Source organism: Engraulis encrasicolus, chromosome 18 (assembly GCF_034702125.1).
Source record: "Engraulis encrasicolus isolate BLACKSEA-1 chromosome 18, IST_EnEncr_1.0, whole genome shotgun sequence".
NCBI classification, from domain to species: domain Eukaryota; kingdom Metazoa; phylum Chordata; class Actinopteri; order Clupeiformes; family Engraulidae; genus Engraulis; species Engraulis encrasicolus.
Window position 1 is genome coordinate 947,501 of NC_085874.1, and position 6,410 is coordinate 953,910.

Here is a 6,410-nt window from a genome sequence, read left to right on the forward strand (position 1 = left end):
GGTGTGACGTCATCGGTCGAATGCTCCATTCATTTCAATGGGGATCCCCAACGTTCGAACGTCTGATATTTCAGATAAGGACGAGTTGGTCTATATCAGACCGCTGTCAATAGAGCTCGAAAGTCCCGCCCCTTAGTTCCGCGTTTCACGGGACCTAAGCTGACCATCTAACAACGTGGTAGAGAGTAAATATCTTCTGATCTCAGTCATGATATGCGCTGGGCTACAAATATGCTGCTTAAGAGGCTAGATAAAGATTATTCATGCAGAAGTATCAATGTTTTGTTCCGAGGCCGTCGGCATGAAAAATGTGAAGAAACACAGCTTTCTAAAAAGTTTGGGGGTTTGTACGAAAAATTAAGCAAAAATATCAGAAACAACATATATGGAGCTCGTGGCACAACTCGAAGGGGATCGAAATATCATTTTAATACCGCCATTGGATTACATGCTACGATTTTCGGCTAAAAACGCCGTTGAGGTCCCATGAAATCGGGGGAAGTGACGTCACTTTCTAGCTCTATGGCAACAAGACTTTTCACTGCTAAAGCGAATGTTTCATATCACTCCGCAGGGGTGTTTTGTGTTGCGCAGCAACAATCTTTTGACATGAAAAATTATAATAAACAACATTAAATAAGATAAATGTCCCCGCCATGTGTGAATCATTTAAGTATATCCATATAATAAGCGGGTTAACGTTCGGCGAGTCGGTCGCTTTGTGGAATAGCAGCGCTCCGCGTCGAGGTCTAAAGATTCTCTGTCGTGCTGCTATTCCACGGTAGCGACCTTCTCGCCGAACGTTAACCCTTCTTATTTTGACTCGCATGACACAACCAAGCAGTCTAAATTGATCAACTTTTCACGGCGGTTTCAACCATATGGTTTTCACAAGCGCTTGAGTAATTGTGTAAATAAGAGAAACAGGAAATTTTAATTGCTTGGAATTAATGTTAACATAAATAAATGCGATGGTAAATAAAAATGTCTAATTTCCCTCGTATGGTCACATTTAGGCCTATGTGATATATTTTTCAAATTTCTATTCTTTGGTGTATTTTTTTCATTTTATTTTATTTATGATACACAATTTCACATATTTTTAAAAGCATATTAATTCCCAATTGTCATTTTTGGTGTTCTATATCTCCAACACATAACAGGTAAAAGAAAGTTTCTGAGGGGTCACTCTGCTTTCAGGTAAGTCGGTCATTTGCTACAGACCATGCACTTCAATAAGATAAGATAAGATCAAATGTATAGTCTGTAGCACATGAAACAGAAAATTGCCTTGTGGTGCTCCAGTCTTGACACCATCTAAAGTATATTGGTTTATCTTGGTCTCTTCAGATCACACGACATGGTTCCAGTGATCCATATCCTTGGTCTGTTCATCTCTCTTGAGACCAAGATAAACAAATTAGCTTTAGATGGTGTCAAGCATGTGTGGTGGTAAACAAGTGAGTTTTACAAAAAAAGTGTATCCTCTCAATAGCCAAGCATGGTAGTGGGACTGACATGGTTTGGGGATGCATGGATGCTGTCAACATTGGTAATCTGAAATACACCTTAAAGAAACATGCATGTCAACATGCACTGTGACTACTGAAGCAGATCATGATATTCTCCATAGGATTGCATTCAAATCTCACACCAATCTATTTAAGCCAGATGCAGACTCAAAATGTAAAAGTCCAATGCAAAGAAAGGTTGAAACGCACACTGATGACCTCCCTTTTCATTTCGTTTCATTTCGAGAAGATTCGAGCCAACACAGCCCCTTCTCTACTGGATTTTAATCTGGGGTGTAGGCCTACTCACTTTTGTGAGTACATGTTCAAACATTCATGGCTGTATTATGTTTTTTTCTGAGTGAACAAGACATTTAAGTGGCTAAATAAGTTGTTAAAAGGTCACTAATCATTGTGTCAAAGTGAAATTTCTGTAATGCTTTCCTATGAAAAGATATACTCACAAATCTGCAAAAACTGTGAGGGGTGTATTCACTTTTGTGATATACTGTATCATTCAGCCCTCATTTTAATGCTCTACATGAGTAAGAAGACCATAAGGCATCTCTGCACCCCTTTACCATCATATATGCTGTCTTTCAGACTGACCACTAAATCAAGCTGAAGTAGGCTATTCATTTTCTTCATAACCTGGAGGGTGCATGACTCCATGATTTTAAAAAAGAATGAAATATTTTCCATTCTGTAATAAAAGGACAGTTTCACATGTCTATATGTCCATCTAGAATGAGCTTTGCCACTTGCAACACTGTTTAATGTCTGCATCATGTGCCTTAATCAAGTGTTGTGTTTATGGTCATTTTTTTCAACAGCTGTCATTGTTGGAGTGTCATAGTTTGCTTATTGACGATGGGTATGTCATGATCTCATAACTCGTGCAATGATTTTACAGAACTCTACATTACAGAAATAGGCCTTATATGCCTGCAATTTTGATAATTCAATCTTTCTGTGTAATAGATCAGTAATTAGTCCCTCAAAATCTTCACTACTGAGTGCCACAACCTCTTTGTGGTGGTATTTTATGTGTGCATTCATGTTGGCAGTCAATATAGTTCCTTTCAAAATATTCTTCCTTGTGTTATTTTTAGAATTATCCAACCATTACAACATTTTTTGGCCCTGTCCCAACTTTTTTGAGATTTGTTGCATGGGTCAAATTTTAAATGACCACATATTTTCCTCAAAACAATGCTTTTGCCTCATTTTAACTGTTCCTATGTTGACCTTGTGCCATTGTGCATCTTATGCATGGATTGAATGTTTTGAAAATGCCAGCATTTTGATTTTATTCACAAAATACCAAGTGTCCCAACTTTTTTGGAATCCGCTTGTAGCTGGATAGCTGGTAATGTTAATCTGGTGTTGACTAGGGCTACAGCTGACAGGATTTCTTGAGGATATCAAATGATGATTCTTATTAGAGTAGCAGCACAAGAAATCCAGCATTTCTGATACAATCTGGAGACAATGTGGTAAAATGAGGTTAGCAATTCCATAAACTTTACATCAAAAACGGCTCTGCCCCCTATATCTCTGGAGGCAAGATCCAAGGTCTTACTCCCAGTTTTTCCTGGGTAAGATTTTGTAGTGCTGCTGAGTGTGCGTGTGTGTGCGCTTGTGCACACGTGTATGCAACTATACAGTATGCACATGTGTGTATGAAAAACAGAGAGAGAGAGAGAGAGAGAGAGAGAGAGAGAGAGAGAGAGAGAGAGAGAGAGAGAGAGAGAGAGGGGGGGGGGGGAATTGATAATAGACCAATACACAGACCTGTGTAGTATACATGACAACAAAATACACTCGTCCTGTGTGTGTGTGTGTGTGTGTGTGTGTGTGTCTGACTCGGTTGTTTTTGTAACATGTAACAGTTGTAATATAATGCTGACCTTTTCAGCCAAATTCTCTCTCTCTCTTTCTCTCCCTCTCTCTCTAATATGTTACCAAGTGAGCTAACTACAACTATGCAGGCACACAAAATGAACACAGCACACTACAAATATTTAAACTCTCTCTCCCCATCTCACATAAAGACACCGCTCACCATCTGACAGATACGCACGCCATTCAGGCACACACACAAAAGGCTCACACTTAAGGCTCTCTGTAATGTCATAGTAATGTTGTTATGATGAAAATTAGTCCGTTTAGGAAAGCGTGAATGGGCCCCCACGCACACACACACACACACAGGTGTGTACTGAAGTGGTCCTACCTGTAGCCCTGGACCTCAGCTCTGGTGTGTGCTGCTCCGACCAGCTCTGGCCACTGACTGACTGTGTGTGGACTGTGGAGTGTGTGAGGGTCCGTGTGTGTGTTCGTGATGGATCCTGGTATCCTGGAGTCATCACAGTTACAAATGCACTAAGCCTTTGTTTGAATGTTCGATGTTTCAGTCCATGGTGTTCTTTTGATTAGTATGCGAAAAAACATGGTAGCATGGCCAGCTCTGAACTGAATGTTCTGAAAGGAACATGCCTTTTTTGTTGACCTTGGGATACTCGGATTAAGCCAGTTAGCGACTGGCAAATCATTTTGACTTCGCATTCATACTTTGTTACAGTTAAAAAGAGGCATGCAATTCCCAGCAATGCAAACATGTACAGCTCCAGGTCACTTTATTAGAATAGCATGAAAAAGTTGATTTATTTCCATAATTCCATCAATAATGTTTAACTGTCATGGATTATAGATTCATGGCCCAATCATTAAAAATTGTTCATATTTTAGTCTTCCAGCTCAAAAAACCCATGAATTGGGGAATTCGCATCATTAGAATATTGTAATAAAATCACAATTTTCTTCATCAAAATTCGGGTCACATCAAATCAGTTGAAATTTGGTACTTTCTACATAACACGCAACGTTCAATACTTGGTTAGGACTCTCTCTGTCTTCATAACGGCCATGATGCGTTTAACATTGAAGTCAATGTCAGAAACTGTGCATGGGAGTTATGGAAGCCCAGATATCCTTGATGATTTGCTGTCAGCTGTTCTTGTTTGTTGACCTGGTATCCCACACTTCACTCTTCAATATACCCGTAGATTTCCATGCCACGTTTTGGCGCTAACTCACCAGTTTAATTCGAAATCACCAGAAATGAAACCCTATTGAAAATGAATGGGGTTTTATTTCTGGTGAGTTAGAATTAAACTGGTGAGTTAACACCAAAATGTAGCATGGAAATCTACGGGTATATTGAAGAGTGAAGTGTGGGACACCAAGTCAACAAACAAGAACAGCTGACAGCAAAGCATCAAGGATATCTGGGCTTCCATAACTCCTATGTAAATATGTAAAAAGAAAAAAATTGAACGATTGGAATAGTTAAACAACTGGGCCATGAATCTACAATCCATGACAGTTTAACATTATTGATGGAATTATGGAAATAAATAAACTTTTTCATGCTATTCTAATAAAGTGGCCTGGAGCTGTATAATATTCCTGCAAAGGTTGACAGTGCTGGTACATCAATGAACATACAATAAGACACAACAAGCAAGTATTTGGATTGATAGGCTATGGCTTATTTTTTTTCTTTTTCTTTAAAATGCAATGCAAATGCTTGCTGTATATTGTAAAATGGGTTAATGAAAGAGGGATATATCGATGGCTATAAATCATGAAAAGAAAAGCAATGATGTGTCATATTTACAGCGCCGCCAGTTAGTATTGGCACTCCTTCATTTTATTTACAAATATAAACAACTTTTACCAACATGATCTTATAATTGAAGGTCCAAAGATATTTAGAATAGCAAAGTATTTTTTTCCAAATGCATTTTGTAATTTCAAGCAAAAAGATGAAAAAGGGCATGTCCATGAATATTGGCACCCCTCCTTAACGGGTTGGTTTCACACCATTAGACAGCAATAGCACCCTCCAAAGGTTTTGGTATTCGTCTACGAGCTTCAAGCTGAGAGGCTGGAGTATTGTCCTACTTTACATTTGTTATTCAATTAATTCAATTACTAATTACTCTGTTTTGCTATACTTTCCCTACCAACTTGCTACAGTAGGGCCTCCCCTTGCACCCCCTCGCGGCCCCCACTCAATAGTTGGAGTATACATTAATTAACTGTGACTTCAGCTCAGCCAGCTCTATTATAAGGGTCCCAAAATACAATATTTATACATTACTTAACTACTAGTTAAATAATATGCTATGAACTTGTAATATTTCACATTAATATGTATGACAGTGAGGCAGAATGTACAGATACACAGGCATAAGGAACACACACATACAGACAGACACACAAAAACAGAGAGAGAGAGAGAGAGAGAGAGAGAGAGACAGAGAGAGAGAGAGAGAGAGAGAGAGAGAGAGAGAGAGAGAGAGAGAGAGATTATGAATTTGTGTGTGTGTGTGTGTCGGGGAACACTGGGGGAGGGGTAGTTTTTGTTGTGATCATGATTTTGAAAAAAAAAGGTTTTGTATAATCCTTCATTATTCTGTTAGAAATCGCCAAGAAAGAGAAAGCGTATATTCTGCCGGGGTATATAAACATATGACCAAATGACAGTGAGGCATAAGGTACACACAGGCAGAGAGAGAGAGAGAGAGAGAGAGAGAGAGAGAGAGAGAGAGAGAGAGAGAGAGAGAGAGAGAGAGAGAGAGAGAGAGAGAGAGAGAGAGAGAGAGAGAGAGAGATGTTCTTGAGCTCATACACCTTTATACAGTCTTACAAGTGGCAACATTGAAACTGACAGAAAGGCCTTCAAAGCCTTGGTATTAGGTTGGATATTGTAGCTACTGCAAATATGATATAGCAACATCTCTGAAAGGGGACACATTTGCAACATGACACTTTGTCATCACATCAAGGAGGTGTAATGAAGACCATCTTCAGTCTAATCTCAAGTTTGAC

The 6,410-nt window shown here is 39.0% G+C and overlaps 1 protein-coding gene across 1 annotated transcript in view; it reads right to left on the reverse strand.

The window, feature by feature from the left end:
• The window catches only part of LOC134468322 (b(0,+)-type amino acid transporter 1-like), a 33,196-nt gene extending 29,413 nt beyond the window's left edge, over positions 1–3,783 (reverse strand). Inside the window, exon 1 of the mRNA XM_063222264.1 lies at positions 3,748–3,783. The gene's annotated coding sequence lies outside the window, so the exon portion shown is untranslated. The remainder of the gene's footprint in view (positions 1–3,747) is intronic.
• Between the last annotated feature and the right edge of the window lie 2,627 nt (positions 3,784–6,410).